The 7,798-nt window shown below is 36.1% G+C and overlaps 1 long non-coding RNA gene across 3 annotated transcripts; it reads left to right on the plus strand.

Moving 5' to 3' along the window:
- Positions 1-2: 2 nt before the first annotated feature.
- On the plus strand, positions 3-5,270 carry LOC127505494 (uncharacterized). 3 transcript variants are annotated; one of them, XR_007927716.1, is made up of 4 exons: positions 3-528; positions 577-1,546; positions 2,924-3,121; positions 4,532-5,270. It is a non-coding gene; the product is annotated as an uncharacterized LOC127505494 (long non-coding RNA). The 3 variants fall into 3 exon arrangements; XR_007927717.1 differs by having other exon boundaries at positions 3-229; positions 323-528; positions 2,924-5,270; XR_007927715.1 differs by having other exon boundaries at positions 2,924-5,270.
- Positions 5,271-7,798: the final 2,528 nt, after the last annotated feature.

Genomic DNA, 7,798 nt, shown 5'->3' on the forward strand with positions numbered 1-7,798 from the left:
AAATGCCTGAAAGATAGCTGATGAATATTAATTAGGTCGTGCTGACACAAACTTCATATGGCGAAAGATTAGTTCATGAATATTAATAAGATATATATGCTTTTTTCACTTTTTCGTAAATATAAATATATAAATTGGCCAGGAAATATGTTACATGATAGTGTATGTTGTTATTTTTTCTTCCAGCCTATTTTTCTTCCTCCTATTCCTCTCTTCGGTGTTCCAGCAGGTCAGTTTTTATGACGTCCCGAGCATTGTTTTCCAGTTCGCAATGCACGAACATCAGGGGTCTCTAAGCTGCCCTTCTGTGATCTGTTTGCAGCATCGTCTTGCCTTTGGATTGTTTAAGCTCTGCTAAACCCTTATTAAGGTGGGACATTATGCCTGTCATTAACGGTAGATCTGCCCCGAACTCATTAGTTGCATCAAGTGCTGAATGCAGCCGAAGCTGCATGAACCGTTCATAAGTCAGTCTTAAGAAGCTTTGATTACTGGTTCGCGTCATCTGTTACAACAAACAAGTGAACAGTGGGATTGTGACCTAATCCAATGTTCTGCATCCTAAATGTCAATCAGGAAAGAACATTTGTTCAAGTTCATTTTGACTCGAGAACAATCGCATCAGCAGACCAATTCGCGAATGAATCGTTCAGCGCAATTTGTGAACCGATTCAATAGATTCTTTAAACATCAGCGTGAAATCAAAATTGACAGTTCTTATTTTTATATGGAATATTGCAATATTTCTACATCATTATTTTTTAATTCATGTGCCCTCGTAATCTTTAATCAAAATAACTTCACCAATTGCAGCGACATCTCTTCTCTGATGACATATGTACTGGCATGAGGGCGGGACAACCTGTCACTCACATGAGATCATGCCAATATCAAACCACAGTGGTCCAATTATCCAATCAATTCCCAATGGACAAAATCTAGTCCCGCCCTACATTTATTCTTGTTTGAGAAGCAGTTTTGGAAATACATTACAATAAGGGAAGAAAAAACTACCACAACTTCCGTTTTGTGCTGTTTTTGTGCTCGTTCACAAATCGGACATCGCATACCTCGATTTCTTTTGTTCGAAGAAGGAGTGATATGTTTTATGAAGTGTAGTAAAGTAAAAATAATATGATAAAGTACAGATACTTGAAAAATGTAGGCTACATAAGTACACTAGTAATTTTACAATTCATTAATTGCTATTTGCATTGGTCATAACAGATTATTATAGACTTAAATATCTGCCCTGTATTCCAGAAATACTCCAGTTTTAACCGAGCAAACAAACACACACTGTCCCTTCACAAAAAGATAGACAGGATTTCATGCAGACATGTGACCGGTTGTATAAGCACCCAAAGCTTTATTAGTCTGCAGGTGTCTGAAGAGCGGTGACAGATCTGTCTGGTGTGTGTGCGTGTGTGTGTGGACGGGACCTTTTTGGTTCTCTGGCCAGAAGGACTGATCTGGTCCAAGAGCTGCTGCTGAGATGTTCTTCCGCATTCCTCTCCTGACACCAGGATACATTCGATACTTGCAGGTGAGTGTCCTGTTTCTAAAACAAACTAAATAAGCCTTCTGCAAACAGTGGAAAATGACTCATTTTCTTTTTGTTTGAGGTCTTGGAGGTGACTTTATGTGTAAACAGAATAATGTTAGTTTCAAAATGAACTTTTTAATATGTTCTTCTGACCTAATCAAAATATTTTCTGAAGCATTAACCATCAGTTGCATCCCAAAGAGGGAATTCATTTTTACCAGAAAGGTGGTTGTTATTTAGCATAGTAACATTACTTCTGTCTTTGGTAAAAATAAAAATACCCTAGCCAAAAATACTTTGTAGAAAATTCAGTAAAACAAATATACATGAACAACTAGCATGCAGGAGAACTTTTACAGTGTACACAAATCAGAGTCTTAGCATGTGAAATTTCATTGCATTGTTCCATATTTTATATCTGGGGTTTCTAAGACCCTAAGCAAAAGTAGTACATCTGAAAATGTTTATTTAATATATATATAATCGATTCTCCTGAGGGGAAAAGTCAATGTTTGTCAGTCGGGGTTTTTTGTAGCTATTAAAAGGGTCTTGCATCCCTCAGACCCAAACAAACATACAGCATTTATGTGTTGTATTCTTGTAATGGTTACAGTTTGGTATATAAGTAAGCATCATTACTAAGTAATAAAATCATAATAAAATAATCAAAGTGACTGATCATATAAGAGACACATTAGGGCACGAAAACAAATCAAAGTAAAGCAGTTACAGATCAGACCAAATTAGACCAAAAAATATATATTTAATATATATATATATATATATTATAGCAAACATTTAAATATTACTCAAATTAAAATCATTTTATCAAGGAAATAACACTGAAACAATATGAATATTTACACTAATCTGATAATACTCTGCTAGTTCTTTATCTGTGGGATTTTTAAAGCCTTTTTGGATCAGAATCACAGCCTGTCTGGTTCTGGTTAATTGGATACCGATCCCAATGACATGAGATGCTCCAAATCTCTAAAACTCTCTTTAGCTATTTTAGGAGACAGATTCAGGAGGAATTAACTTTGTTGTTTTGGTGTTTGTTTCCATTAATGATGTTTTAACATGATATGAATGATTCCACTGGGATTTTTAAGGGAAGATTCAAACAGAAAGCACTGTATATACTCTGTAGGTTGTAATATACTTGACTGTTTACAAACACTTTAAATCGTATTCAAGGAAACTGCTTATTTATATTTGTTGATGTTGATAAGCTTAATCTTCTTATCAGTCTTAATCTTGATCTAGGAAGTTCAGTAATACTTGTCTGATAACAAGCATTTCTGAGAACTGCATCTTGGATCGATTATCTCTTAGAAGGGCCATAAACACTGACCTTTGACCTTTTGCTTTTAGACTCAGGCGGCACGGACCAGTCTGCAGAAGGAAGGGCCCATTGTACCCCGCTTTGCCATGCTGCTAGGCCTTGTGGGTATTGGGATGTCAGGATACAGCTCTCGACAGCTGACCCTATACCACAAGCCATCGCCAAATCTCCTGCGGTGAAACGCAAAGCAGAAAGCAAAGGAAAAAACGCATCTCTTTTGTTTAAAGGTGTGTTCTTTATGCTCAAGCTCATCCTTTATCTGTTTATCTGAACAATCCAAAAAATTCATCATTACAGTTTTTCCACATCATGCTGAAGCTCATAGTCCTGCTTTGGTTGCGAGGATGGCCGATCCTCAACCAAGCCCTCCCAAACTTGTTCTACAGCAACATCAACTGAGTCAACTTTCCTCTTTTTAAAGTGCCCCTATTATACTTTTCGGATATTATCTTTCATGTAGTGTGTAATATAGCTGGTAGTGAATGTGAAAGGCCTGCAAAGTTTTAAAGATCAAAGTGCACAACAGAAAGAACCGATTCTGAACTGCCTGAAACTAACCAGTTACTTCCTGCTCAAACCAATGTAGGTTTGCATAATGCCAGAAAACAATAACTCAATCGTTACCGTTCATATCACTGTGTATCAAGTGCTCCGTAGATATTCAGATATGGCAAAAGGGCGTTTCATTTCCAACATGCACTGTAAGCGGTGGACCAATCACAACAGACCTGCCCATCTGACCAATCAGAGCAGAGCTGGCTGTAGGAAAGGAGGGGTTTAGAGAGACTGAATCCTTTATCGAGTTGTTTTTTTCAGACACTGAGAAAAGAGGTGATGCTGCAATGTATGTTATGAGAAAATGAAAGTGTTTTTTGACCTTGTATGTGAGTCAACCTATTGTAGAAGACCCTTAAAACAAAATTAGGAACCTTTGAAATAGCATAATAGGGGCTTTAATCTAGTAAAAAATGCATTGAGGGTACATAAATATGTTTGTGAGCACCCTTCTGAATCATAAAAATGATTGGATATGGATATGGATATCCCAAAGACCACTTCAGTCCACCATTTGGGACAAGGGTCCATTTAGCACTGGAATATATTTTTGACATAATGTCAAAAATGTCAATAACAGAAAACAATTGTACTGTTTTGCATCTAAAGTTCCTAAAGAAGACCACCACAGGTTCCACAGTCATCATAAAGCCAGCAGTCAGAAGACTAGCACAAATATTAATGCTAAAGTATGACTTCAGTTTTTATTGATTTCTGAAAGCAATTTTAAGAGACATACTGCTCTAATAAACAGAGTAATTTTAGCAAGTCATGATGAGTCACTATTTACAGGAATATTGCAAATTTCTCTCTGGCTGTCAGGAAGTCATTTATTCTTTATATAAAAAGAAAAAGACTTTAATATATATATAAGGTGAACTATTTATTTGATTTATATTTTATATTCTTACATACAATTTATTGGTCATTTATTTATATATTTATATATATTTTTGTTTTTGAGTTCTAATGTACATATGTAAATGTAAATACGTTTATTTAATACATGTATTTGTATTTAAAATGTATTTGTGTTATATAAACTGCAAAGTACTGAATATGCTTATTTATGAATTCTTTAGCTCTGAGAGTAGGACAGTGTTTCTATGATGGGCCTCCAGCTTTTCCTCACAAGGATGTACAGAAGGCCTCCCAATTTGGGCTTGGCACTCTGGTTTGCCAACCTCAGTGTCACCCAGAAAGCAGATGCCAATGTACAACCCTCCTGAAATGCCCATGAAGGACACTGACCTATCAGAAACTCTCTCCTAACAAGGCATCTGATCAATACGATCTCTTAAATAGTGTTTGTTTATGGGGGGGTGGGAATGAAAAAAATGGTGTGTTTTGGCATTGATGTATGTACTTAATGTCTCACCGACAGCAAAATGCCATTGGTATTGTGAATGGGACAGGATTGATGTGAATGTGAGCGCTGAGTCACGTAATGACGTCTCAGACAGGCCTTCAAGAAGAGGAGCTTACGTTCTTAAAATGGTCTAATCTGCTCCTCCTTCTCATCCAATTACAGCTGGCTGCTAATATAAGGTCAAAGAACTTTATTTAGGGAACACGCCAACAAATGACCAACCACTTAAATTGGGGACATTGCGTTGTTTTGATTCTTTGTGTGCGCTCTGACTGATTGCAGTGATTTTTTACTTTATTGACTATAATGACTGTTGCCATTGTGACCATTTTACGGCTCTTTGCACTTTGATGGAAGGAATGATTGTATTTTCAAAGCTCTTTTTGAATGAACAGAAAGTTGTAATATGTCTTTATTGTGTATTTATTTAAAGAATAAAATATTCAAGCACATAAAAAGACTTTTTACATATGTCCAGAGGAGATATTTGTTTTTAATGACCCTACAAGTTTGATTAAACCATCAAAATATGAGGAAAATATTTTACATATTTTTTAAATATTTTAAATATGAGGGGGGAAAAAAGTAACATTAAACCTGGTTAAGGTATTTATTTATCTGACAAAATTATTTGGCAATAAAAAAAGGCAAACTACAGCATTTTATTTTACTATGCAGAGAAAAACAAAAATCTCACAGGAAAAAGCATACATCGACTACAACATAATCAGTTATTAATATTTAGTTGGTTCTCTCTTGTTTTTGCATGTGTTCATAATTTCTTTGTATGACAGCCTGGCCAGAAATTACGCAACTTGGCATGTTTCATTGCGTTATCACAAATAAAACTATTGGCTCCAAGCACAATATGCTCACAAAATCTTTAACAAATTTTTAATAATTAATAAAGGGTGAAGATGTCAATTTTCCACTACTGCACAAAATGAACACATACCATATTATTATTGATTTAGGTGCAATGTGTAAATTTTGGCGGCATCTAGCGGTGAGGTTGCGAACTGCAACTAACGGCGCACACCCCTCGCACCCCTCCCTTTCGGAGAAGCTACGGTGGCCGTCTGGCCGACATGACAAAGATGTCGTTGTCTGAGACCGCAGAGAGTACATTAGCCAGTGAAGCAATGAGGTTTCTACTTACTTCTAACAAAGAACGGTCTCTGCTTCTAATAAACCAGACGACTACTACTACTACAACTACTACTTTGTGCGTATTCAACGTAGCGACGATGCAAGCTGCCTCTAGAAAACACCAACGAACATATTGACGAAACGCGATCTGTAGAGCAGTTTGTCCGTTTAGGGTTACTGTAGAAACATGTCGGCGCATAATGGCGACTTGACGTGGAGGGGGGACCCGTGGTGTATGAGATAGAAATGGCTCATTCTGAGGTAATAAAAACATAACGGTTCATTATGTAAGGTCTAAATGAACTACTGAAAACATAGTTATGTATATTATATTGCATTTCTGTCAATAGATCCTCCAAAATTTAACACACAAATCTAAAAAAAAAAAAATAAATAATAGAAAAGTTTTGCATTTTTACAATTATTATTTTTTTATTTTTAAATTTTAAATAAACATATTCATACTTTACTTGAAAAATACTGTATGTGCAAAAAGTATGACTGAAACGTCCCATTTTAAAACTCCAAAAATGATTTAGTTTTGAAGTCATGCAGTAGAGGGCAGCACTGCACCAAAACCTCCCAAAATAGCAATAACTTGAACTTTAAAAGTACACAGGAAACATTTATTTCACCAAAATCTGATTACAACCTACTAAACCGTTCATGTTTGTGGTTATATAAGACAGAGAAACTCTAAATAAGAATTGTTTATGAGTGTCTGATCTTCCAGACGATCACCTGTGGTCTTTAATATGTTGCAAACGCACTGACCCAATTCAGCTACTAAGCTCTGCAAATCCTAACCAGAACCAACCTGTCGGAGTTACTTCGTCTTTATACATACAACCAATCAAAAACATACATTCAAGCAGCAAATAAATACAGTACACAAACCTACAATCTCTCGTCTTTGCACTCACATATTTGTTGTGTTAGGTTAATAGACTGTAACTTTCACAAAGGCAATCTGCTTATGTTTGCTTCCCGGTCATTAAAGATAATTGGTCTTTTGCCATTGCTCTTTATGTGTGTGTAAATAAATGGCTGTGTACGCAGGAAGAGAGAATAGGGGTAGCATCCTCAGGATGAGTCAGCGTGTGACCAGACTGTCTTACGTCCTTGATGTGAGTGAGGGCTGGAAAGGAGATTTATAAATGAACGGTGCACTTTCTCTCACAACACACACACACACACACACTTTTGAATGGTAAAGCATGCATATAGTCTTCATAACTCAGATCATTTTTGTGCACATCATAAATTAGACTAGACTAGAGCTTTGGTCTTATCACACCAAAGCTCAACACAGGTTGTTTATGTATTTACTGTAAACATGCCTGTATAAAGATGATGTCTGATCTGACCCTTCTGATCTGTAGTTTTTTGTGTTTTCTCAGATAAGGTCAGCTTTTCTTGTTTGTGAGCTGCGTAAGCTGCTGTTTCCAAGATAACAGTCATGATGTATGCCAGAACCCAGTGGGAAACAGTAAACTTCATAAATTCATAACTTTCAAGTTCATAATCTCCTTAATGAAGGCCCATGGGAGACTTTAAAAGTACTCTGCATGTGGTTAAACTCTTTAACAAAGAATATATTCTTCACAATTAAAGCATGGGAACATTCACATCACATGAACACATTTATACATTATATATACCTTAGATCCTACTAATGTCTGAAGAGCAAGACTAATACAGATTAAACACACTTATTACATGGAAACCTTTACACTGAAAGTCAAATGCTTCTTAGCACATAGAGTGTATTATTCACATTCAAAGTATCTAAACACAACGCATTTGTGCCTGTTTTTTCAATTTTAGGCAC

This window comes from Ctenopharyngodon idella, chromosome 22 (assembly GCF_019924925.1).
Source record: "Ctenopharyngodon idella isolate HZGC_01 chromosome 22, HZGC01, whole genome shotgun sequence".
Taxonomy (NCBI): domain Eukaryota; kingdom Metazoa; phylum Chordata; class Actinopteri; order Cypriniformes; family Xenocyprididae; genus Ctenopharyngodon; species Ctenopharyngodon idella.